At 42.9% G+C, this 27607-nt stretch overlaps 1 protein-coding gene across 2 annotated transcripts in view; it reads left to right on the top strand.

The window, feature by feature from the left end:
- The first annotated feature begins 11859 nt into the window (after nt 1–11859).
- Tmod3 (tropomodulin 3) overlaps nt 11860–27607 on the top strand; it is a 61385-nt gene continuing 45637 nt past the window's right edge. Inside the window, exon 1 of one of the 2 annotated variants that reach the window (XM_006973748.4) lies at nt 11860–12052. The gene's annotated coding sequence lies outside the window, so the exon portion shown is untranslated. Of the gene's footprint in view, nt 12274–27607 lie in introns of both variants that reach the window. The other variant, XM_006973749.4, reaches the window with a different exon arrangement.

The following is a 27607-nucleotide window of genomic DNA, read 5'->3' as shown; positions in this document are numbered from 1 at the left end:
GACAGCAGGTCCGCTTTCCCGCAAGGGCGGCAGGCAGTGGCAGGCGGCGGAGGAAGCGGCAGGAAGCGGCCGGCGTCTTAGTCCGAGCTGCCGGCGTCCTAGTCCGAGCTGCCAGCTTCCTAGTCTGAGCTGCCGGCTTCCTAGTCCGGGTAGCAACTTCTAGCCCGGGCCTAGGTCTGTGAGCAGCTTGCCTAAAGCCGGTGCTACAAACAACTCAGACCTGCCCTGCCGAACAGGGCCCTGCCTGTAAAGCCAACGCACGTGGTCGGAGCTTAAGGAAGCCAGACCCAAGCCTTGACTCGGCACAAGAGGGAACACGTGGCTGCATTTAAGCTTTAGCCGGCTACGCTTTCTTGTGCGTTCTCTCTTTCCTCTCTCTCTCTCTCTCTCTCTCTCTCTCTCTCTCTCTCTCTCTGGATTTACACCTGGGACACTAGGTGGCTGCTTTGAAAATCCCCTCGGATTTCTACTGTTCTACGCAGATTTGGTAAGTCATAATATATCAGATATTTTAAAGGAAACTATCTAAAAGAGAATTTTTTCCACATTAAAAAACAAATGGGTTTTATGTGTACATTGGAAGAAAATTGGTTTTTGTTCGAAATTTTAGGCAGTCTGGCAATGGAACAACTATATAATATTAGTATTGGTGGAATTATGCACCTTATCACTATAATTATCCACATTTTAATATTTAAAAAGATAGTCAATTTAAGTGCCAGGATAACAGCTTTAGAAGAACTTGTTAAACCTGTAAAAATTCAGACAGAAGAAATTAACAGTGAAGTTGTTTCAAGTCGGGATCATAAGGTTGCAGAAAGAAAGCCTGTTTTCACACAGTCACCCTTAATTTATCCTGTAACTGTACAGCAGATGCCTGATCAAATGGCTACACAAAATACTTGGGCTCCAATTGAAATGTTGGATTTAAAAAGGTTTAAAGAGGCAATAGTATCTTATGGCATGCATTCCCCATATGTAAAGCAAATGTTAAACACTTGGTCAACATATAATAGGATAGTACCACAGGACTGGCGGGACCTTGCACAAGGTGTTCTGGAACCCAGCCAGAGACTTCAATTTCTGACTTGGTTTAAGGAGGAGGCTAAAAACATAGAAAAACAATGGAGGGATAAAGGAATACAAGTTTGCCAGGATCAGCTTATGGGCGAAGGCCAATATGCTTCAGCACAAGCACAATGTTTATATGATGTCCAAACCCTAATTTTATGTCGAACGGCAGCCTTGAATGCATGGGACAAAGTTGAGGAACCAGGAAAAAAATCTGAGTCATTTACAAAGGTGAAGCAAGGCCAAAAAGAGTCTCTTACAGATTTTTTACAAAGACTGGCTTCAGCAGTAAAGAGAATGGTCTCGGATTCAGAAGCTGGTAAGGCAATAATTGAATCTTTGGCCTTTGAGAATGCGAATGCAGCATGCAAAAGAATAATCAGGCCATTAAGGGCAAGATCTGCACCTATGGAAGATTGGATTAGAGAAACAATTAATGTTGAAGCTGATGAGCATGATGATACATGGGTAGGAGAAGTAATTTCAAAAGGTTTGAGGAGTGTTAGATGTTTTGGATGTGGAAAGCAAGGACATTTGAAAAGGGACTGTAGACAGGTCATTCCCAGAAACAATGTTTCTTCAAGGAACAATGGCAACAGAATGCCCCTTCCTTCTGGAGTATGCAGAAGGTGTGGTAAGGGAAAACACTGGACCAACGAATGTAGATCAACAAAGGACAGACAGGGTAATCCTTTGCCTCAGTCTTCGGGAAACTCCCAGAGGGGCCTCAGGCAGGCCCCCAGTGCAAATCCAGTTCAAACCTTTCCGGCAGCCATAGAGGAAATGCCTGCTCTGGAGAGCGATTAAATAACCAAATGCCTATTGGAATAAATCATGCTGGTCAGAATGATGAAACAGAGAGAATAGAAAATTCAGGAGAAAACATAAAGAAAATTTTTTGGCAAACTTCTATTAATGAACAAAGACCAAAATTAACGATAAAAATAAATGGTGTTTTGTTGTCTGGTCTGGTAGACACAGGTGCGGACGTTACCATAATAGCACCAGAATTTTGGCATCCAACTTGGCCTCTTCAGGAGGTAAACGTTCAACTGTTAGGAATTGGGACATTATCTCAGGTGAAACAGAGTGCAAGATGGCTCGAATGTATAGGTCCAGAAGGACAGAGAGGAAAATTAAAACCATATGTGGCTAACATAACTATGAACCTGTGGGGTCGAGACTTGTTGCAACAATGGAATACTCAGATTAACATCCCTCCAATCTCAGAAACAAATCATAAACTAGCACATGTTACTGAGAGAAATATTAGAAGATATTGTTCTAATGAGTGGTCACCTGCCATCCATATTATACAAGAACAGGGCACAATAACTGATGATCTTCCAAAGACACCAACAGCTCTACCTTTAAAATGGTTAACAGACAAGCCTGTATGGGTCCAGCAATGGCCTTTAACAACAGAGAAACTCCAGGCTTTAGAAGAGCTGGTAGAAGAACAGTTAAATGCTCAGCATATTGAAGAATCAACCAGCCCTTGGAATTCTCCTGTATTTGTTATTAAAAAGAAATCTGGTAAATGGAGAATGGTAACAGACCTTAGAGCAATTAACAAAGTAATTCAGCCAATGGGCTCTCTACAATCTGGGATGCCTTTGCCTACTCTGTTACCAAAAGGATGGCCTCTCATAGTTATTGATTTAAAAGACTGTTTCTTTTCAATACCCTTACAAGAAAAAGACAAAGAAAGATTTGCTTTTACAGTGCCTACTTATAATAATTCTCAACCGGTTAAAAGATTTCAATGGAGGGTCCTCCCACAGGGAATGTTGAATAGCCCAACTCTGTGCCAATATTTTGTACAACAGCCATTGGAAGTGATACGTAAAAAATTTTCTAAATCTATAATTTATCATTATATGGACGATATTTTACTAGCTGACTCAAATGCAGATACTTTAGAAATAATGTTTGAAGAAGTAAAGAAAATTTTGCCTCGCTGGGGATTACAAATTGCTCCTGAAAAGATACAAAGAGGAGATTCTATTAATTATTTAGGATATAAAATAGAGCTACAAAAAATTAGACCCCAAAAGGTGCAAATTCGGAGAGATAGACTACAGACTCTTAATGACTTTCAAAGATTATTTGGAGATATTTCTCATCTACGAACTATTGTTGGGGTAAAAAATGATGAACTGACTAATTTGTTCAAAACCTTAGAAGGTGACAAGGACTTAAATAGTCCAAGAGAATTATCACCTGAAGCTGAGAAAGAATTAGCCTTGGTAGAAAAGAAAGTGCATGAAGGACACGTGAATCGTATTGATCCAAAGCTGGATTGCATTTTGGTTATCTTACCTTCTAGGCGTTCTCCTACTGGAATATTAATGCAGAGGGAAGATATTATATTGGAATGGATATTTTTACCAAATAAACCAAATAAAAAATTAAAAACTTATGTGGAAAAAATCTCTGACTTGATTTACAAAGGAAAAATGAGACTTCGTCAATTAGCAGGCATAGACCCAGCAGAAATTGTCGTACCATTAACTAAGGAGGACATTGAAAAATTATGGACAGAAAGTGAACCTTGGCAAAGAGCTTGCAGTAATTTTTTGGGAGAAATTAACAGCAAATATCCCAAAAGCAATAGAATTGATCTTATAAAGAGAGCTGATTGGATCTTGCCTCGAATTGTACGGCAAAAACCCATATCTGGAGTTCGTACATTTTATACAGATGCCAACAAAGAAGGAAAGGCAGGTTACAAATCAGAAAATTTAAGTAAAGTGGTTCAAAGTCCGTATAATTCAGTTCAAAAATCAGAATTGTATGCTATTCTGTTGGTATTAATGGATTTTTCAGAACCTCTCAACATAGTAACTGACTCTCAGTATGCTGAAAGAGTGGTGTTACATATTGAGACTGCAGAATTTATCCCTGATGCTTCAGAATTAACTTCACTATTTATTCAATTACAAGATACAATCAGGAAAAGGAATCATCCTTTATATATAACTCACATTCGATCCCATACTGGTCTGCCAGGCCCTCTAGCACAAGGCAATGATGAAATTGATAAATTATTGATAGGAAATGTGCTGGAGGCCTCAGAATTTCATAAAAAACATCACGTTAATAGTAAAGGTTTAAAAAAGGATTTTTCCATAACCTGGCAACAAGCCAAAGAAATAGTAAAGAAATGTCCTACTTGTTCCTTCTACAATCAGACGCCATTACCAGCAGGATGTAACCCAAAGGGTACTCAGAGAAATGAAATCTGGCAGATGGACGTGTTTCACTTTGCAGAATTTGGAAAATTGAAATATGTACACCACACTATCGATACTTATTCAGGATTTCAATGGGCAACTGCTTTGAGTTCTGAAAAAGCTGATTCTGTAATCACTCATTTGCTAGAAGTTATGGCCATCATGGGTATACCTGCACAAATCAAAACTGACAATGCTCCATCATATGTCTCTGTTAAAATGAAACAGTTTTTTGCTTATTACAATATAAAGCATATTACAGGCATACCACATAATCCTACAGGTCAAGCAGTTATAGAAAGATCAAACAGAACTCTAAAGGATATGCTAAATAAACAGAAATGGGTAACAAAAACCCCCAGAAATAGACTGCATAATGCTCTTCTAACTTTGAATTTTCTGAATGCCAATGAGAAAGGAACAACATCTGCAGAGAGACATTGGATAATAGAAAAAACTACAGAATTAAATCAGCCTATATACTTTAAGGATGTGCTGACCTCAGAATGGAAACCAGGGTATGTATTACATTGGGGACGTGGTTTTGCTTTTGTTTCTACAGGAGAAGATAAGCTGTGGGTACCATCAAAATTGATAAAGGTTCGATTTGAACAAGAGAGACCTCTTAATTAGAGGAGGTGATAGTTCATCAACCAGCATGAACATCCAATTTAAACTAACTTGTATCAATAAAACATGCCTTTTCATTTCATCAGATAATAACTTGCCAAAAAGGAACATCCCCAAAATTAGCCTTGGGGAAAGGTTTTTGTTTTTGTCTTTTAGGAGAATGAAGGTTAAGGAATCTGAAGAACACTGGACAAATGAGACAACTGAAGAAAAGGGACAAATCATCTATCCCAAGAAACAGAGTGAAACGGTGTATGGGTATATATTATCTAAAAAAATTTTATGTCTTCCTAAATGTTTGTTTCTGCTTTTCTCTAAAGATTTAACACTCTTGGTTTTCTAATAGTCCCAGTTCAATTAAAATTTAAAGCTGACTTTGGAGTTGGAGAATGGCTCTCTCCTTCTTTAAAATCAAGCATGTTGTTAAAAGGAAAATGCAAACTCCCTGTATCATGCCAGAATAAGAGCCATCTTCTGCTATGGTACAGGACAAAAGCAAAATTAATTAAGGGACTATTCCATTACTAATCTCAACTCTTTGATTCTATTCTGATTCTTTAAACTTTTCTCAAAGTATAAATTTTATATCAAAATTTACAAGATTAATATATATATATATACATTTTAAACTTTGTTAAGATATGAATGGTCACATAGAGTACTAACTAATTCTAGAAAAAAGGCTAGCTGCATATATATGTTTTTGAGTTCGAGTCTCTTATCAGTTTTCTGCAGGAAATCATGGCCAGGCCTAACATCAACTGAAGTCTCCAGAAAGAAGATGGGGCCCCACAACAACAACAATTCCACGTGGACAATAATAATATCATTAAGCTGACAAACATCATCCATAGATTAGCTTTGAACTATAAGATGCTCAGAGCAAATTTGAGATGACTAGCTGAGATGATCCAGTCTCAAAGACTACTTGAATAAGGACTTGAGATAAACCCTAAACTTTGGCATTATACACAGACTGGATAATGAAGGATATAGTTATCTCTCCTAGAATTTGACAAATAACCTAAAATTTTTCTTTCAGGATAAAGAAAACTTCGCCCATACCCAGCAGGAAGCAATTTTAAGAATACGACGCCCACATTCCCAAAGAGGTGGTGTGGGGCGGGTGGTTTTTTGGTCTTTTTAATGGGTTTTGGGTCTGGGATAATTTTCAGTATTTAGGGGGGTTGGTTACAAGTTATTGTCAAGGGTTAGGAAAAAGGCTAAGCAAAGGAGATTAGATTTAAGGTTCTTGTTTAAAAAAAAAAAAGAGAAAGAAAGAAAAGAAAAAGACAATTACTAGTTTTAAATACTTTACATTGGATTGAATTGTTTTATATTGTACACAAATTTGAAACTGATATTGTTAGAAAATGCTATATGTATATTTCTAATTGTATTTATTCCATCCATTTAACAATGTAATGCAAATTTCTGATCCTTGAATGTTATTATTATCAACTATTAGGATATAAAGAAATGAAAGCTAGTAGTTAGACATTATCATAGAACTTGTAGTCATATTAGATATGTTTTAAAAATTGAGCAGAGATGTTTTAGACAGGTCATCTTCAAACCCTTCAGAGATCTACAGAATATGGCATTTAAAATGTTTTAATAACTTAGAAAATTTTTCTTTTTTGAGACATGTCGGCTCCTGGCAGTACCAATCTACTTTAGAGAAAATATGGGCATTGAAGAAACTGCATATGGAGTCAACTTTCATTCTGGCAAAAGTTAGCCACTGGACAACAAAGTATCCTCGAATCAACAGGACAAAATGGACAGACAGATCACGAAACAAGGGACTACTGATTCTTGCCAAAACAAGTGTGGTTATGGCTTTATCAAAAGGCATCTTCTGAGGCCAGGACAATATGGCCCCATCCCTGAAGTGGCCTTCGCATCCGGAAAAGGTACAGTGCCCTTTTCTTCGAAGGCAGCTTAACAGGCAGAGGGCCGATGGATTCTGTTGTACAATCGAACAGCAGCTGAAAGCTCATGCCTCTCAAAAGTAGACTGGCATTTAATAGAGGGATGTGGAGAAGAAGGGGATGCTGAGATGAAGCCATATATACACAGCCAAGAAGAATGGACAGCTGAATTAAAAAACTGTCAACAATTTCCAGAATTTAAAATCCTGAATCATGACAGGACACTAGTGGAATTCAGGTGTTTCTGGTACGTGGACTGCTCTCACCCAATGTGAGGTTGAACTGTTGACCTTGTGTACATCCTACTTCACAAATGAGTCTGCCAGATACACTAAGCCTATAGGCTGAAGATGATGCCCCAACACTGCGGAGAAACCTCAGGTGACTGCCCAGGCAGCTGGCTGTTTCTGTCAACTCACAAAATTTTTTGGAAGTTGCTTGCATGCACTTCCTGTTTTTATTTTTGTTAGCTAATATTATTCCCTTCTTGGGTCTCTGAGGGAGTTGAAGATTAGTTAGTTATGGTTGAAGATTAGTTAGTTATAGTTGAACATTAATTAGGATAGAAAGTACATTAGATACATCTTGGAATTACCAAAATAGGATAGATAATGGAATTATTTTCTCTGATTTGTCAAATACCTGTTTAGGTATTTATTACTTGTATATATTGTATATAGTTATTGTACTTTTGTATATAGTTTTTCTTTTGTTAGTTATAACCTTTTGCTTTCTTTTTCTTTTTATTAAAATAGAAAAGGGGAAATGTGGTGATAATCTAATTGTACTGAATTATTATTTTGATTGTATGTTAATAAATAAAGTTGTCTGGGAGTCAGAGCTATTAGAGCCATAGCAAGAGTGTGGCGGTGGTGGCACACGCCTTTAATCCCATAGATATCTGTGTGTTCAGGGTCAGAGCTATTAGAGCCATAGCAAGAGTGTGGCGGTGGTGGCACACGCCTTTAATCCCATAAGATCTCTGTGTGTTCAGGGATACAGCCAGCATTGGAGACATATGCCTTTAAGACCTAGGGGGCTGTACATTCAGACAGTGACGAGGCAGTCATGTGTTTGGGTTTACAACCAATGAGAAGGCAGAACAACATACTTTAAAAAAACGAACCGACAGGAAGTAGGTCTCTTTTCGCGAAGCTGGGACAGCAGGAGGAAGGGTGAGATTTTAGCTCTGAGCTCTGACTTCTCGGCTTTCTCTTTTACATTGTTTCTGTGTTTCTTATTTAATAAGACGGTTGGTTACATCTACATGAGTCCATGCTTCATTTCTGGGTTTACAACCAGTTGTGGGAGATTTCTACACTGTGTGAAGATATATTGCTGTGACTGGTGTAATGAAAAGCTGAATGTATAGGAAAGTATAGGCGGGACTTCTGGACAGAGAGAACTCTGGGAAGAAGAAAGGCAGAGTTGCCAGCCAGATGTGGAGGAAGCAGAATGGGCAGTATGGAAGTAAGGTAACGAACCTCATGGGAAAAAAAAGTAGATTAAAAAATATGGGTTAATTTAAGTTATAAGAACTAGTTAGAAACAAGCCGAAGCTAGGCAGAGCTTTTATAATTAATAATAAATCTCCATGTCATTATTTGCGTTCTGGCCATCTCAATGAGAAAGTTGTTAGGATTCTGCCACCACTCCAGCTGCATGACCGCATGTGCGCAGTTCAGGAGCTAAGAGGTCTTGCGTCTTATGTCATCAGTGTGCGCTGGTGATTACATGTGCGCTGCGTGGTCACACAATCTGCGCATGCATGGCGTAGCTAAGTCCACCTGCGCATGTTCACAGGAATCCTTAAAAAGCCGGACACAGACTCCCCTCCTCTCTCTGCTCTGTTCTCTCCTGCCCCCACTCTCTCTATTTCTCACTCTGCTCTCTGCACATGCTTCTTCCCCAGGCCTGGTTCTTTTGTCCCCCACTCCTCCTAATAAAGCTCTGATACTGAGTTTTGTCGTGGCTTGTGTCTCATGACCTTTCCACCTAGTAACCAGTGCCGCTTACCATTTTTAAAAACAACAAAACGCTATTATAATCAGTAACTGGCCATTTGCCTTTATGCAAATTAACTTTCTCCATTCTTCATTTTTATTTTCATGTTGAAAACTTGAGGATATTAATTTCCTCCTTGTAGAATTGTTTCAAAGTTCAATGAGATATTACAAATATGGACACAATTGTTGTTATGTATTAGATGTTCAATAAATATTAACCGAACTTGAGCACTGTAGGAAATTTCTTTCAGAAACCAGCTCCTGGATATTTTAATTTACAGATTTCCCTTAGCCAGGTACAGTGGTGCAGGCCTGTAATCCTGGTACAAAAGATTGCATTAAGTTTTTGGGCCAGCCTGGTCTGATAGCAAGTTTCAGGGCAGCCAGATTACATGACAAGACCTTGTCTCAGATGAACAAACAAGTAAAAAAAAGAAAGAGAGAGAAAGAGGAAGGGAGGGAGGGAGGGAGGTTTTCCAAATCATCAGTGATGTTCAGTGGGTGGCAGTTACACAAAATTCCGGGGTGTTTACTTAACCAAGGGTACTCCACGCCCTGAGAGGAAGAAGTAGATACCAGGAGAAGGTTAACCATTGGGCGACTCCCTATTCTGGGTGTAGCTGGAATGTACCTCAAGCATGCACTCCAGTCCTCTTCTGGGCTGCAATTTTTATTTTATTTTCTTTTTTTTTCTTTTTTTTTTTTTTTGGTTTTTCGAGACAGGGTTTCTCTGTGTAGCTTTGCGCCTTTCCTGGGACTCACTTGGTAGCCCAGGCTGGCCTCGAACTCACAGAGATCCGCCTGCCTCTGCCTCCCGAGTGCTGGGATTAAAGGCGTGCGCCACCACCGCCCGGCGTGCAATTTTTATTTATTTTTTTTTATTTTTTATTTTTTTGGTTTGGGTTTTCAAGACAGGGTTCCTCTATGTAGCCTTGGCTGTCCTGGAACTCTCTCTCTGTAGACCAGTCTGGCTTCAAACTGGTAGAGATCCGCCTGCCCCTGCCTCCCGAGCGCTGGGATTAAAGGTGTGTGCCACCATTGCCTGGCTTCAGGCTGCATTATCAAGACAGAACATTATTCCTGTCCCTGCTGTCACACTCCTTAGAGAGCTCCTCCTCGGAGCCCTGCGCAAGAGACAGCTATCACACAGGACCTCGTCAAAAGTCCTCTGGGGTATTTCCACTTTCCTCATTTTCCCCTCCCTAAACTATCTACTTTATCTTCCCATCTTCTGTCATTTACTCTCATTCAAATTAGCCCAATCTACTGCCTGATGTAGACCATGAAGCTGGAATGGGAGGATGGATGGAGCAGAAACTGACCCGGACGATGAGGCAATTGCTGTCCACCAGGCAGTTAGAAACTGCATGTGTTAAAAAGCACTGGCTCCTCACTTGGGCCCATAAGAGAACTAAAAGCAGGCAGAGCCTAGCATCTCTGCTCTCATTTTGAGTCTGCCTTCCTGTTTGGGGTTGCCTAGTTACCTCTGTGTGTAGGCATGTTCATCATTCAAGGAATGCCTATCCAGAAACCCATGATATCTCATTCCCCTACAGGGATAAAAGCATAAAAATAAAGTAAATGAGACATCTTATCATCAGCTTTTACAATTACTGCCCTGTAGCTGGTCTTTTTTTGGACTGCCAGCTCCCAAATAATGACACGGTGACTTCTTATTGATATGAAAGCTTGGCTTTAGCTTAGCCTTGTCACCAACTAGCTCTTATAACTTATATTAACCCATTTATATTGATCTACATCTTGCCACATGGCTCATTACTTCTCCTCCATACTGTATGTCTGACTTCCTCCCGTGTCTCATTGGCAAATTCCCTGACTCTCAGATCCTGCCCCCCTCATGTATCTGCCTGGAAATCCTGCCTGTCCTCTTCTGCCTAGTTATTGTCTGTTCAGCTCTTTATTAAACCAATCTGGTGTCTTGGTAGAGACACAGCTTCACAGTGTACAAAAAGACCATCCCACGACACTCCCCAAAGGTACCTAACATCACCTTGGATTCCATGAACATCAGAGCATCCCAGGTCAGAACACCTCCCAGATGAGGGCATCCCATCCTTAGGAACATCTTCTGAGAATGATATTGTCCCCTCAGGCAAAAGGGGCTCTTTGGACCACCCTGCAGAACCGGGCTGAAACAGTGACCAGCCAGGACGCATCGTGACGAGGGTTGCTCAATTCTACATACTTCTTGCTCCCTGCCCCAGTTCTTCCTCTGCTTACACCTAAAGCTCACGTGGGCTGCTTGGCCCCTGTATCTGTCCCTTTCCTGAGTGTGTGCATTAATGAAATCTATTTCTGCTTTTCAGCTTTACTCCTCTCTTTCTGTTAGGGGCACCACCTCCTGGGGTGACTTACGATCTTTTCTGCCCTGAGCCGGTTAAACAAAAACAAAAAAAATAAAACTCATTTAGCCCAGACTGGCCTTGAACTCAGTATGTAGCTGGCTAAATGGCTGAAGATAACCTTAAACGTCTGATTCCCCTCTTTCTGCCTCGAGTGCTGCTTACAGGCATGCACCATCACACCCAACTTATGCAGTGCTTGGGATCAAAATCGAGGGCATTGTGTGTGCTTGGGTAAGCACTCTACCAAATGAGCTACATCCCCAGTCCCTTAGCTTTTATCTATCTTCCACGACAAGTTTTAAAAAGCTGAGACCATGCTCTCGCATTAGTAACCAAGGGTATAAAGGCAAGCCTTGCTCTGTATTATAGGTCTTTTTACAAAAAGGCCCGCCAGGCAAGAAGGAAACCTATTACCAAAAAGGCTTTTAGACAGTCTTTAGATTCCAGAGGGTCGCGAGCAGGTATGTACAGGAGCAGAGAGCATTTTTCTCAGCCTACTCCTGGTATCTGAAGCAGGTTGGTTATTAAAAAACCCTTCCCATTGTAAAGAACCAGGTCCGTGCCGAGCCGCGCCCTTCTCCCTCGAACTACAACTCCCAGCATGCAGCCCGCCCCAAGAGTACGCACGCGCATCGGAGGGGAAGAGGGAACCAGCAACACAGACAGCGCGGTCGGGTTTTCGGGGGGCGCCGCTGGGCGGGAGGGTCCGGCAACTCCCTGAAGTGGCGGCACCGCGGAGCGTGGGCGCCGAGAAGGGCGATTTAAACCTTGCGGGGCTGTGCAGGGGCTCGGCGGCCGGACGCCAGCAGGTGAGTTCAGCACGGTGCTTTCCAGGAAGTCCGTCGGCGGGCGCGGCAGCGGCTCGCTCCGGCCTGGGCGACTGAGGAGGGAGCGGCTGTGCTTCCCGCCGCGGGGCTGCGGCGCCTTCCCCCGAGGGCCTCGCTAGGAAGCGGAGGGTGCCGGGCCGTCCCGGGACGGCGAGGTGTGCCGGGTGTCGTCCGCGGCCAGGCACGCAGGCTCCGGGCTGTCGGTGAGTCATTGGGCGGCCGGCCGGCTGGAGTTCGGGACCGGGCGGCTGGGGTTCGGGGCCCGTCACCTAGTGTTCGAGACCGGCCTCCTGGAGTTCGGGACGGTCTACCTGGGTTTTGGGACTCGCTGATGCTCTGGAACCGGCGTGGGCTGGGAGGTCGTCTGGGAAGTGCCTCGCCCCGCAGCCCCTCTTACCCCAGCTGTCTGCTCGCTGCCCTGCCTGGCTGTTGGTGGAGAGGGAACCCACAGAACTTGGGACACACCCTTTTCGTGATTGAAATCTGGCCGTGTGACATTGGCCATTTTGATCTATCTGCCCTGCTCTGCCTTAGAATGAATTGCTGGCTCCCGTGCAGCCCAGCTGGGGCCGGCTGTGAGGCTGATGCGGGTTTGTTGGGAGGACGTGACTGGGTCGTTGCAGTTGTGCTTACAGAAGTTGGTGTGTTTCCTCCGCGCGCCTGCATTCTGATTGCAAACAGAAATGGGAAACGGCCTCGGTTTTTACTTTCCTTTTCTTCTCGCCCCTTTTCCCTCTCTTCTCTGTTTTTTCGACTCTTCTCATTCGTGTTTAAGAACCTCCTTGACCCTTTTTTCGAATCCCCCCACCCCGTTTCTGATTCTAGTCTCCCTCCCCCCTTGTCTTCTTTCATGTTTAGCTAAGAATCGAATTTCCCACTTGCCCTCTGCTTCTCTTAAAACCCACAGTCATCTATTTGGTAATGAACAGGGCAGTAAAACTTATCCCAGGAGGTCATACTTAAACAGGAAATGAGCCTGCGGAGATCTGTTAGCTATGTGCAGTCATCTTTGGTTTCTGACATTTTTGTGCAGCTCGTTCTTTTTCTGAGGATCCTTCAGAATAGTTTCTTGGCAGATTAAAATGATTAATCAGTCGACCTGCCAGTATTTTAGAAAAATAGCTTCTCTCAGACTCCTTTGTATTGGTTGTCTCTTCCTAGTCCTGTTACACATTTTACACACACACATACATCCCTTTTTTGGTATTTTGAGTCAGTCTCACCATGTAGCCCAGGCTGGCCTTTACCTCATTCTTTTCCTGCCTCAGCTTCCCAGTACTGGAATTACAGATGGGGCCGTCAAGTCTAGCTACCTCTAAATGTCTTTTAAGAGCCCACAGTTAGGGCCTGGAAAGATGTTGAACTTCCAAAGGACCTGGGTTTAGTCCCCAGGACCCCCACATCACAGCCTACAACCATCTTGTAATTCCAGTTACGGGACATCTCTTCTGATCTCCACAAGCACTGTACACATGGTACACATACAGACAAGCTGGCTGGCACACACATACACATAAACAGAATTCTTAAGAAGAGCCCACAGAGCCGGGGGGTGGTGGTGCACGCCTTTAATCCCAGAACTCGGGAGGCAGAGCCAGGCGGATCTCTGTGAGTTCGAGGCCAGCCTGGGCTACCAAGTGAGCTCCAGAAAAGGCGCAAAGCTACGCAGAGAAACCCTGTCTCGAAAAACAAAAAAGAAGAAGAAGAAGAAGAAGAAGAAGAAGAAGAAGAAGAAGAAGAAGAAGAAGAAGAAGAAGAAGAAGAGCCCACAGTTACAGTTAGAATACCGTCTCTGGCTCTACAGTGTGCATTCCATTGTATTCCAGGTCTTAGAACTTCCTTGCCTTGCATCTTCCCAGCATGTCTAGTTTTCCTTAGAATGAGATTGATGGTGGCTACGTAACCCTATGATTATCCTAGCCTTCTATGGTGTGTGTGTGTGTGTGTGTGTGTGTGTGTGTGTGTGTGTGTGTGTGTGTGTTGTAATACTGCACGCGCGCAGTTGGGTCAATGCATGTTCATGTGTGTTCACACATGTATGAACATGCATGTGGAAACCTGGAAGTTAATGTCATGCCTTCCTGAGTCACATCTGCTGAACCATATCCCTAGCCCCTCCTTCAATAATCCTAAAAAAAAAATTAATCCACTTGGGAAACCTTGGCTAAATGTATATCATTCCAACCCCTGTGCTAGGCAAGAACGAACAGCAGTGAGTTCTTGAGGCTATTTCTGCCGGATAGTTGAATTTTCTTTCATCTGTGGTAGACGTTAAGCCATGCTTTGCCTGACATTAAATACTTATAGGTCAGATGCCATCACAGTTCTTGGTTGTCAGTGTAACCACAATTTTTTTCAGGCTGGTGATGTTCAATAATTAAATGCTTGCCTAGCAAGTGTAAGGACCTAGGTTTGATCCCAGCACCACAAATGCCAAAAGACAATTGTCAGTTTCCAGGTACTGGCTTATTTAAACAACAGGTCAATACAACAGAAAGGACCTAAGGGCCTACATCCTGTAGGGGCAGTACTCTTTGCAATTAGTGTGCATAAATCACCAAACCTGTTCATTTTGAAGTGAAGTCTGGAATTTTGAAAGTTGGTAGAAATCACACCTTGAAAACTAAGATGGGAAGATAATTCTGAAAATATTGTAAAGTGTTTATGATGATTCTTTTAAGACAGGTGCTGATAATTGTGATATCAGATATATATTAAGGACTTGTCTAATTTTCAATTAAAAAAAATTGTTTCTGACAGCGTCTCACACAGCCTAGGCAGGCCTCCAATTTACAATGTAGCCAGAGCTAGCCTTGAACTCCTGATCTTTCAGCCTCCACACCCCGAGAGCTGGAATTACAGGTGGGTGCCACCATGCTGGCTTCTCCTTCCTTTTTCTCTGTGTGCTCTTAGCTTCCTTCCTCTTTTCTTCTGTTGTTTGCACCCCCGTTTTCAGTGATGACTGATGCCACAAAGATGTATTTGACTCTGTCCTAGACACTGTCTCGGGTTCCTGATGTGCGTAAGATAGGATTCCTGTTTGGAAACTTACTTTCTTTGGAATTTTGCCAGTGTGCTGGTTTAGGGCACTTGTGGTTGCTCTTTGTAGGGAATAAGAACATGTGGTAGCTGTATGGTGGATCTTTTCCAATTGTACAGCTGGGGAACAAATAAAGTCAGTCTCTGTCCATGTCCTAGTCATCTGTTCCCCCAGACCATCCCTTTCGGTCATGCTGGAGCATGTGTGGCATATCTACATCGAGTACAGTGTAATTTCGTCCGATTTATGGCACTTCAGATGAGCTGAACACAGGAAAATCACCGAGATCTAAGCACTGTTATCAGCCGGGGTGTGTCTGCAGGTGTAAATGTATAACTGGGATAGAGATCAGCAGAGGGAGGGGGAAGATGAAAGAGGTGGAGGAAATGGGTTTCATAGTGTTCTGTGTCAGTCTGTACTCTGCGGTACTGCTCAGGCTGGAATCATGAACTTCCTGCCTTTCTTCCAGAGTGCTGGCATGTGCCACCTTGGAGGAATTTTTGTTTTGTTTTCTTTGTGATGGGTTTTACTTTGTAGCCCAGTCTGACCTGGAACTCACAACGCACAGGTTCTTTGCTCACTCACAGCAGCCTGCTCCGCTCAGCCTCCCAAGTGCTGGAGTTACAGATGTGAGCTCCACACCTAGCTCGGTTTTCTTGATTAGAAGAGTCCAGGAGGGCATTATTGTGTAGGTTATAATGGTAGATAAAGCAGTGTGTCAGCTGCTGGTCATTGACCTATCTTGTTGACATTTGAGTTACACGTGCTCTTCACGGTTTTATGTCAGATCCTTTAAAATCATAAGTGTAAAATCATATTGAAGAAAAACAATATAGGAAACAAATATTATTTAATCATGATGGTCCATTAGCCTGTTAGATATTAAAATTATTGAGTCAAGTTCTGTTAGTTAATTATTAAAAACAATAAAATCTGAATATACATTCTTATATTTGAATCCATTAGGGAGTGTGTGTGTGTGTGTGTGTGTGTGTGTGTGTGTGTGTATTCACATGGCTGTGCATTCGTATGGAAGCCAGGTGCCTTTTGGGGGGCGGGGTAAGGGTCTCTATGTATAGCCCAGGCTCTCCTCAAAGTCACATAGATCATCCTGCCTCTGCCTCTGGAATACTGGAATTAAGGGTATGCACCACCATGCCAGGCTCTACTTTATTTATTTTAAGTATTTACTTACTTATTTTGAGGCAGGGTTTTTTACTGAACTTGGAGCTCCTTGAGCTCAAGTCAGTAAGGCTGACTAATCAATCACTGAGCCCCAGGGACCCTCCTGTCCCCTCCTCCCCAGCTCTGAGATTACAAGCGCACACTGCCTGACTTGTATATGGGTACTTGGGCTCAAACTCTGGTCTTCAGGTTTGCATGGCAAGTTCTTTACAGCTGAGTCATCTCCACAGACCTCTGTCAGTTCGTTTAATGGTAAAGAAGGCATAGAGGTTCTAAAAATCCAAAGTAGTAAATGGTTGAAAGTGCATGCATTATAGTGCTCTAGAATTTCTTTTGAAACAGAATCATTAGCCTGTGTCTTGAAAGTAGAATTTTTACATTTATTTATTTAGTCTGTGCATAGGCACCCATGTGCCATGGTGCATGTGTAGTAGTCACAGGACAACCTGTGAGAGTCTCTTCTCTCCAGCATGGGGATCCTGGGAACTTAACTCGAGTCATCAAGCTTAGCGGCAAGCACCTTTACGTGCTGAGCCATCTTGGTGGCCCCATCATTAACCTATATCTTGGAGTGGAGTGCTCCTCTTTTTTATGATTGGTGTTTCTTACATCCTAAGAAATTTAGACTGACGTTTAAGGTGGTAGAGATACTCTGGTTTCTTTACAGGGTCTCATGTACTCCAGGCTGGCCTCAGACTCACTATGTTGAAAGAATGACCTTAAACTTCTCAAGTCTTGCTGCCTCTACCTTCCAGGTACTGGAATTACAGCCATAGACCACCACACCCAGCAGGATACACTGCTTTCTCGTAGAGGCTTTCGTGTTCTGGGGTTTTCACGTGGTCTATCTATGATCCATCTTAAATATTTTAGTGTTACGAGTGGAATAGCTTTGCTTTTTTGTTGGGTTTTAAGATGGCTGCCCTGGAATTCATAGTATAGCCCAGGCGGGTCTTTAACAGCAATCCTCCTGCTTCTGCTTCTCAAATGCGGGGATTACAGGCAGAGACCATCACGCCTGGTTAGGCTCACTTTCTGTTCATTCACACCTTCACATTTCTCTCTCATTGTTATACAGTAATTTTATTGAAGCCAGGCACGGGTAGTGCATTCTTGTAATCTTAGCACTTGGGATACTTGGGCAAGAGAATCTTGAGTTCAAGGCCAGCTTGGGCAATATATAGAAATCCTATCTCGGGCTAGAGTGATGGCTCAGTGGTTAAGAGCACTAACTACTCTTCCAGAGGTCCTGAGTTCAATTCCCAGCACCACATGGTGGCTCACAACTATCTGTAATCAGATCTGATGCCCTCTTCTGGCCTGTAGGCATACATGCTATATACATAATAAATAAATAAATCTAAAAAAAAGAAAAAGAAAAAAGAAATCCTATCTCAAACAACTTCGTCGAAATGTCATTTGTATACCATACAGGTTACCCATTTAAAAGTAATCTCAAGGAGGAAAAGAGACAATAATCCCAGCATTATAATCCAGCACTTGGTAAGTGGAATTCAAAGCCAGCCTGGGCTAAATGAGTTTGTTTCAGAGCAAATGCAACAGAACAGTAAATGTGTGGTTGTAAAAATCAGTGGATTTAGTATATTCTCAAGAGTTGAGGAGCCCGTACGGCAATCCATTTTAGAACATTTTTCTCATGCCAGGAGAAACCCCTTACCCACTGGCAGTCACTAAGTCTCTGGATACTTCGTATAAATCACATCGTATACCATGCTTGTGACCGGCTCCTTTCACTTGTACTCCTTGGTGGTGGTGTTTTTACAGGTCCACTGTGTAGTTCAGGCTTGGCCTGCAACTCACTATGTAGCCTAGACTCTAATTGTGACAGGAGCGTCTCAGCCCTCGAAGTGCTGGTATTATAGGGTTAGCCACCCTGTATGGCAGAAACCTTTGCTCCATATTTTTCCTTTTGAAATTTCATTTATTTTGTATGTGTCTGTGGTATGCATTGCCGGTGGCTACGTGCCATCACGGTACATGTATGGAGGTCAAAGGAGAGTCCACAGTTACATCCCTCTACCTTGTGGGTCCAGGAATTGAACCTGAGTCATAGGGCTTGGTAGCAAGTACCCTGATTTCCCTAAGCCATCTTGCTTGCTTGCTTGCTTGTTTTGAAACAGGGTCTCATTTTAGCCTATGTAGCTGAAGGGTGGCCTTGAACTTTGATCCTCTTGCCTTCCCCTCCCAAGTGCTGGGGTTAGAGGCATATACTACCACCCTTTTTATGTGGTGATAGGGATCAAACCCAGGGGTGAGTGTGTGTGTGTGTGTGTGTGTGTGTGTGTGTGTGTGTGTGTGTGTGTGTGTACTCTACCAGCTGTGCCACATCCCCAGTAAAACCCTTGTGCTCTAAGAGAGAATTGCTAAGATACTAGTGTAAGGTTCCTCCATAGGTGTGGCCTCTTTTGACCTGTAAAGATGTACACTCCCTAGGGTACCTCCCTAGGGTATGTATGCCCAAATACCTACACCCACTCCCTAGAGAAGGAACACAAACAAACAAAGACAAACTTACAAACTAAGGTAACTGGCAGGACCCCTTTGCAGATAAACAGTTTCATATCTGGACTTTCATATCTCAACTTGTAGTATCATTGTAAATACATTCAAGAGAACACAGCTCCTGAAGAGTATGTGAGAAAAATGGATGAAAGATAAACCAGGAGAAATGAAGGCCGAGTGAACAGAGTACTAATACTAACTACACCATGGCAAGGCGACCTTTTGAATTTCTAGATGGGATCTTTCATGTATCTCTGCTGGCCTAGAATTCACTACACAAACCAAAGTGGCCTTGAATTCACAGCATCCTCCTCTCTCTGTCCCCTGCTGAGTTACAGGCATGGTCCGTCATGTCTGGCTGTAAGTTAAAGCTACTTAAAGTATGTTGGAGTAGTGGAGTGAGTGCCTGAAAGGCAGGCACCAGGGTGTCTGAGGCAGGAAGATCACAAATTCAGGGCTAGCCAAGACTACAAAAGAAACACTGTTTCAAAGTGTGTGTGTGTGTGTGTGTGTGTGTGTGTGTGTGTGTGTGTGTGTGTTCCTGATTTTTAAACTCTTCCTGGAACTTTTAGGGTTTTTGTTGTTTTTTTTTTTTTTACCAGTAGTAAATGTTTGGCAAGTACATATTATTTAGTATGTGCATAGACTTGTAAAAAAAAAACTGTTTTAATCCTTAACTTAATGAATATGAAGTTCATTCAGCAGGATTCTATTACTAATAATTACACACTCTGGATTCCCATATATAAAATTATAACTAACAATATATTTTGCATTTTTTGGCTGTTTTGTTAAAATAAATGAGGAATTGTTAAGGAATATTCCCTTTGGTATGCATACCAGCAAAGGGGAGATTGCCCTTCAAATACGCATGTGTCAAGTCAGGCTCAAATTAAATGGATGTGCCATTCAGTCAACCCTTACCTTGGGCAAAGGTAGCAAGATTTCATACAACTTGAGCGTGTGATTTTTCTTCTTGGTGGGCTCTGGGTGGTGGTTAGAGTTAGTCCCTGACCTCCACTTCTCATTTTTTCCCTGCAGTTTCCCCTAAAGTGTCCAGTTATTGCCATAAACCACAAAACATGCAGACGAGGAGGCTGAGACACAGCCGTGTGGTTTACTCCAGCAGACACCCACAGGAGAATTCCTGGATGTAGTTTGTCTCCTGACTGCATTCAGCCTCTACTTCCCCCTTGCTGCAGAAGGCATCTTGCTCATTGTAGGCACTCCCCCAACCCCAAGTCTAAACCTTGGGTCTGGCCCTGTCTTCTGGTTAGACACTAGGGAACTGTCTTCAAAGAAGTGTCGTTTGAACTGGTCTCTGAAGAATATAAAAAGATTTGAAAGGGGAAAAAGATTTTAAGTTATAGGTATAACTCTGTGATCTAAGGGTGGGAAGTAGAAAAGCATGGAGACTGGACTGTTTTTAGGGTGTGTGTGTGTGTGTGTGTGTGTGTGTGTGTGTGTGTGTGTGTGTGTGTGTACACGCGCGCTATTGAGTGCAGAGTGCAGGACCTCCTCAGAGTACAGAAGAGATTGTCAGATCCCTTGGTGCTGGAGTTATCTGTGACTGTGAGTAGCTGGCCATGGGAACCGAACGCAGGTCCTCTGCAAAGAGCAGTATGTATGTACACTTAGCTACTGAGCCATCTCCCCAGCTCTTTTTTTATTTTTTTTTTTTTGACCTATTTTGAAACTGTCTCCCTATGTAGCCCTGGATAGCCTTATTTTCTTTTTTTACATTTATTTGTTTGTGTGTCCCTCAGCATACTTGTGGAAGTCCAAGGATGACTTAATTTTCAGGGGTCTGTTCTCTCCCAGCATGTGAGTGCCAGGGATCAAACCCAGGTCACCAGGCAGCAAATGTCTTCTCCCCTGAACCACCTTCAGGTCCCATGCACCGATGTTTTAATCAGTCTTCTTTCTCTTCACTTTTTTCTTCCTTTCCTTCTCCTGGCCCCAGTCCCCGCTCGCTGCCTTTGAGCCTAGGCTTTGAGCTTTGCTTCCTCAGCTTTCCTCCGTCTTCTAGCTGAGGCTGCCTCTTCTGACCACCCACAGTTATCTTGGAACCTCTGCGGCACTAATTGTCAGGCCCACTGCCTTGGGCTGCTAATTATGTGTTGCCTTGGTTTCTGTGTAGCTCTATGCTGTGTTTGATTTTCCCAAGTAGATGGTATTCACTTGGCTCTTGGCTCTCAGGGAACACAAACCCACTTCAGCTTGCCCGCTGTGGTGTCGGGGCTGGGGTTGTAGGGGATTCTTTTTATAAGGCCACTGAGCTCCCAGAAATGAACCACAGCTGGAACTCAGGTCTTAAAAAGATGCCCACCCCTGTGCCAGCCTCCTGAATCTGCGGCTTGCTTGGGTTCTCTTTGGCTCTTTTCTGTGCCTCCTCTCCTCTCTAGGATATTACCTTTTTTTAAATAGTGGAAATTATAACATAATTTATCTTGACTTGTTTTTCCTTCTTTTTTATATCCAGCTGTGGCTTGTTCTTAATCACTTGGATTTAATTAGCTTCTGTTAATGTGAAGTATTAGTGACATGAAAACCATGATAGAAATGAAATGTGTTATAGAAGTGGTCTGGCAAATTACATAAGATACTAGTATTATGCAAGATTATTAAATAATGTATTGCATTTTATATTATGTACTATACTATTCCTGCATCAGCGTTAAAGACGTTTGCATATAAAATGTGTGCAAATGAAATGTAGTCTCCTTTTTCTTCATTGTTTTGAAGTTTGGCGTGTGGTCCCTTATCAATCTGAGAGGCTCAAGGAAAGACATGACCCTTCGGCCTGGTGAGATGGCTCTGCAGGTCTGTGTAAGCCTGGTAACCATCTCCCAAAGTTGTCTCCTGATCTCCACATGTGTGTCATGCCACAGAGACACATCATGTACATATAAACACACACTACTAATAAATACACATTCTGAAGTGTTTCCCTAGGATATAATTAAAATACAGCCAGTTCTACCCTACCACTTAAAAATAGTAGTTCCAGTTGTGATAGTTTTAGGGGTGTATTGAGCTTCTGTTTGGGCCCTTCCTAAGGTCTCAGCAACCTTGTTTCCTTTCCATTGGCCTTTCATTGCTGTGCGGTCTCTTGAGTCCTCTCACTCAGAAGGGAAATGTCATTAGCCTCCTCCTAAAGAACTTGTACTGTACTTGTTGACCTGAGGCCACACTTCCTGAGGCTTCTCTTCTTTCGTCAGTTCTGTTCTTCAGCAATCATTTGTTCCTCAGCGTCCATTTGTTTTCTTTCCTCCTCCACTCCCTCCACCTCTTCCCAGAACCGCCTCCACTACTGTGTGGTTCTCATTATTCTGGTCATTTCTCGTGGGTTACTTGGTTGGTGTTCTATGGCACTGTGATTTTAAGTTACCCGAACCAGTGTGTAAAAACAAAAGTTATAATATCATCATGATATTGTGGTAGGTATATAATATATACTTACATGTTCAACTTAATGTCCAAATAAGGTTAAATTCGTCTCCTCAAACATTTATCATTTCCTAATGGTGAACACTGTCAAAATCTCTTCTTTTGTCATTTAAAAAATGTATTATCCAGTTTTTGCCGGGCGGTGGTGGCGCACGCCTTTAATCCCAGCACTCGGGAGGCAGAGCCAGGCAGATCTCTGTGAGTTCGAGGCCAGCCTGGGCTACCAAGTGAGCTCCAGGAAAGGAGCAAAACTACGCAGAGAAACCCTGTCTCGAAAAAAAAAAAAAAAATGTATTATCCAGTTTTATCTGGTCCATCTCTGCAACAAGCCCCCCACCCATCACCAGATTTCTCCATCCCGTCCAAACACCTCACAGTTTAAGTCCAGCTCAGATCTGGTCTTTCTGAGGCCTTTTCTGTCCCTTCCAGCCACATGGTCTCCTGTCTCCTTGAAAGTCAACAGTCAGGGGCACTGTTTAGTCCTACTACATGTCTTTGATGCAGACCAGATGGTCTGGGCCCCCTCTTCTGGGAAACAAGTGAAGTGGCAGGACAACACGGTAAGGCAGCAGTGACCTCAGGAGGCCCTTGAGGAAGCCAGCCTAGTGATCCTCAGTTCAAGGAGGGGGAATTCACCAAAGTCACCTGACACAAGAACGTTCCTAAGCACAGGGATGGTGCTAAAAGGAGTGCTTCCATGGCCGAGCCTCAGGGAGCAGAGAGCCATGCCAGAGCCAGCCTCTGTGCAGCCTGGGAAGGAGCTTTGTGAGGCGCCTCCATCCTCCTGGGGAGACCCAGGACCGGGCATATCCTGGAACCCTGCCGGGGAAGCAGCAGGGGCCAGAGATAAGGATGCTTTGTGTGTTGCTGTTGCTTGTTTTTCAATTAATTTTTAAAGATGTGGAGCTTTAGAGGTTGTTTCTCTTGGTGTTTCCTTAGGGAAAGGCTCTGGAGGAAAGAAAGATCCCCAAATTGGCCCAAGTCCCAGTTTCGTACTCATGATTAGGGAGTTTGGAAGCTTACAGGAATAAGGTTTTGCTATTGCTTTTATAGATTGTGAAGTATTTTCTGATCTATATTTTTTTTTCTTGTTCTTGTTTTTTCTTTTTGTGGTTCTGAGGAGTGAACCCACCACCACACTAATGCTAAACATGCACGCTGTGCCTGACCTCTGAGAGTCTCCCAGCAGGCCTGTGGGTAGCTGTGCCTGACCTCTGAGAGACTCCCAGCAGGCCTGTGGGTAGTTCATGGCTCTTGTTTGTTCTTTCCATCAGAGCTCTTTGTACTGTTACCTGAGTGTGGTGTGTACAGTTCAGAAATCAGAGACATTTCTTTCTTCATGTGCAGAATCAAAATTCCGAAGATACCCTATAAAAATGAGTGAGTGAACATGATACGGAACTGAGAACGTTCCACTGGGTGTGTAGTCAACATTGGGATACTCTCCTTGTTACATCAGCTTTTAGTTTCTCTCTGGTTCTCATAGAGCTTTCCAAAGTTATTCTAAATTCATTTACTTTTAAAAGCTCAGTATTTAGAGTTGGAAGGACCGTAAGGGCTTCTAGTTAACCGTTAGGGTTTCTTTCTTTCAGAATGTGCTGGCTCATGCCTTTAATCCCAACACTTGGGAGGTAAAGGCAGGAAGACCAGGAATTCAAGACCATCCTTGGTTACATAGGAATTTCTGGCCAGCATGAGCTATGTGAGAACCTGTCTCAAAAGACGGGGGAAAAACGCTTCTTGTACCAAAAAAAAAATAGGTCAAACTTAAGGGACAGATATTAATAAATAATGGAGGGCTGCTAATCTTCCCTAGAATATGACCTGAAATTAAATTTCAGCTTTGATGAGACCTGTTTCCCAGAGGCCCCTTTCTTAAATTCCAACTTCCTTTCTCCCAACTTTCCTCATTTCTTGAGACAGGGTCTCACAATATAGTTCTGGTTCCTTGAAACTTGACATAGAGACTTGGCTGTCCTTCATACTTGTGACCATTCTCCTGCCTCTGCCTCTCCAGTGTTGGGATTGCAGGTGTGTTCACCACCACTCCCAGATTTTCTCCCATTGGGGAAAATGTGGTAGAGGCCACAGTAGACGTAACTGAATTCCTCTCTAGGCCAAAGTAGGAAGAAAACAGGTTTTTTGAGTATGTCACGAACAGGTTTATCAAGTACCCTGCAAGGAGTAGTGGGCTGGGCACTGACAAAAGGACCGCCTGCTAATGGAATTTATCTTAGTAAGAGACCACGGCCCAGTGTGGTGGCTCCCTCCTCACAGCTGTACTCCCAGGGCTCAGGAGGATGAGCTAGAGAGGTGCTGGGAGTGTGCAGGGCAGGGGGGAAGTCACTGTGTTCCTTTGAATGTTTTCATTATTGCAGTAATCACATTGGTAAATTCAGGGTTAAGACTTTTTTGCATTTATTCCTGACTTACCAGTGTGCTGAGCATTTATGTTTTCATAGAGACATTTAATTTTATGATGGAGTTAATGGGAAGATAAGAAACGATCTGTTGAAGTCTGCTTGGTGTGGTGGAAGTTTTCCCCAGTGCGAGCGTGCCACGTGAACTGTCCTCCCTCCAGTACTTAGCAGCATTGGCTTGTGTCTGATTCATTTTTTTCTCTTTTTTCTTTCCTTTTAATTGATCTGGTTTTCAAGTCACTTTTCTGAAATGTTTGTCTACCTAGCATGATTCAGCTCCCATGCTTTTCCTTTCTGCTTGTATGTTGTTCATTGTATATTGTATATTGTATATTGTATATTGTCTTGGCTCTGATAAGGCAAGTCAGTATTATGTTTTTTCTTTTTTTAAGGTTTAGTTAAATGGTGTTTCTTTAAGATCATGCCTGTTTTATCCAGAAAGATGTGAGCCCCAGAAATCTAGGGAAGTGAACGGATCTTAGCCCTTGAGGGCTGAGGCAGAATTTGGGCTCAGTGGTAAAAAGGTCCTTTCAGTGTTTGTAGCTAGAGTTTTCCTGCCTTGCCCACAGTCAGGACAAATCTCTGTCACCCGCCAGTCCCACAGCCGCTCAGTCTCAACCAAGTAAACACAGCGACTTATATTGCATACAAACTGTATGGCCGTGGCAGGCTTCTTGCTAACTGTTCTTATAGCTTAAATTAATCCATTTCCATAAATCTATACCTTGCCACGTGGCTGGTGGCTTACCGGCATCTTCACATGTGGCTTGTCATGGCGGCGGCTGGCAGTGTCTCTCCGCTTCAGCCTTTTGCTTCCCAGCATTTTCCTCTCTCCTTGTCCCACCTACTTCCTGCCTGGTCACTGGCCAATCAGTGTTTTATTTATTGACCAATCAGAGCAATTTGACATACAGACCATCCCACAGCAAGTGTTTGCCGTGGACATGAAGGCATAGATTACCAGAGTATTGCCACCTTTTGACTATTGTTCGTCTGGTGCCAGAAACAGCCACAGAGCCAGTTATGGCCACAGATCTGCTGACCCTTGTTCAAGGGGAGGCACTGGTAGGCCTTCCTTTCTTTTTTTTTTAGAGTGTTATTTTAAGTCTCTCTCTCTCTCTCTCTCTCTCTCTCTCTCTCTCTCTCTCTCTCTCTCTCTCTCTCTCTCTGTGTGTGTGTGTGTGTGTATATGGCTTAACAATCTGTCCAAGTTCATCCATTATTTTGCAATGAATACAAGTGATAGTATGCATACCTATAATCTCAGAATTTAGGAGGTGGAGGCAGGAGGATCAGGCTATGTGAGACCTTGTCTCAAAAAGCAAAACAAACAAACAAAAACAAAAACCAGACAAACAAAAACCCCACCAGGTGTTGTGGTCTATGCCTGTAATCTGAGAACTTGGGAAGCAGAGGCAGGAGAATCACTGTAAGCTCAGGGCTAGCCTGGTCTACATACCCAATTGCAGGTCAGCCAGAGCCACATTAGTGAGGGTTTTTTTCTCTGCTCCCTGAAAAGACAGTGTGTGTTCGATGTGTTTGTTTTACAGTCATTGACTGGGAAACCTTGGGGTTTGTTTTGAGACAGTGCCTTATACAGCCCAAGTTGACCTTGAAGTGCTGAAATTACTGGCATGCACCACCACACCCAGCTTTATCTGGGAAATCATCATATAAAAATATCCTCAGGGGTATTTTTATATCCATATCTTGTGGGCTTATTTTGGTGGTTTACATTAGTTTTAGAAATCTCTGAATGCATTTTCTGCCATACTTTACCAAAAACCTTATCTGATTTAATTGTCTAAAATTTGGGGGACATCTTTCCTTCTGAATATCCAGACTCCTTATTAACTGTTAACCAGCCTCCAAGTATTGCAGATGACAGTTCTACACTCACTCAGGCACCTTTTTTGAGAACAGTTTTTCTTGGTACAGTTTTTCATTTAGGGGAACATTGTTTTGTGAACAGGTTTTCCTATGAGCAGTGACACACTTCTTAATCTTCACTGCGGCGTAATTGTTGGTGCCGTGTTGCTAGGAGATGAGACTCTGCTTATCTGTGGGCAGGAAAGGGAAGGAAGGTGGAGAAGCAGAATCAAATTTGCATTTGCTGCTTGATCAAACTTGACTGGGCACCACTGTTGGAATTCAGAGTCAGCAACATCATGTCAAACAACAACAAAAAATGAGTATTGTGTCTGTACTGGGACTCCACCTTAAGGAACAGTTGCGTGTCGAAGCCCGAGTCTGTTCGTGCCTTATCTTGGGCCCTTGGGATTTCTTAAAGTCTAGTTTGAGAACCACTTCTAAAGTGGAGAGAGAGAGATGACTGTCTCTCCATGACCTTTCCTCTCATTCCCACAGCCCTTTTCCTGGCCAGGTCCTGCCAGTCCAGCTTCCTCCCATGACACATGAAACATGGTGGGCCTTTAATAAAGAAATGTGGCTGGGCGGTGGTGGTGCACGCCTTTAATCCCAGCACTCGGGAGGCAGAGCCAGGTGGATCTCTGTGAGTTCAAGGCCAGCCTGGGCTACCAAGTGAGTTCCAGGAAAGGCACAAAGCTACACAGAGAAACCCTGTCTCAAAAAAAAAAAAAAAAAAAAAAAAGAAAGAAAGAAAGAAAGAAAGAAAGAAAGAAAGAAAGAAAAGAAATGTGTGTGCTGACTTCAAGATAGGAAGATAGGTAAAGTTGAAAAATGAGAGAACTTAGCAATTCAGGCTCCATCCCAAAATAAAGCAAGGACAAAAAAATCCATTTTTAAGTCCAAGAAACTCAGAAGGGATAGAGCTGAGATAACATACTACTTCTGTTCACTACATGAAATTCAGCTTATTCTCAGTGTGATTTCTTATAGACCTCGCCTAGTTTTAGGGTTTTTGTAAGTAGTTCAGTGCTTATTAACGTGGTAGATGAA

This window comes from Peromyscus maniculatus, chromosome 7, assembly GCF_049852395.1.
Source record: "Peromyscus maniculatus bairdii isolate BWxNUB_F1_BW_parent chromosome 7, HU_Pman_BW_mat_3.1, whole genome shotgun sequence".
Lineage (NCBI taxonomy): Eukaryota > Metazoa > Chordata > Mammalia > Rodentia > Cricetidae > Peromyscus > Peromyscus maniculatus.
The sequence above is the reverse complement of the archived record's forward strand: the minus strand, read 5'-3'. Positions and strand labels throughout refer to the sequence as shown.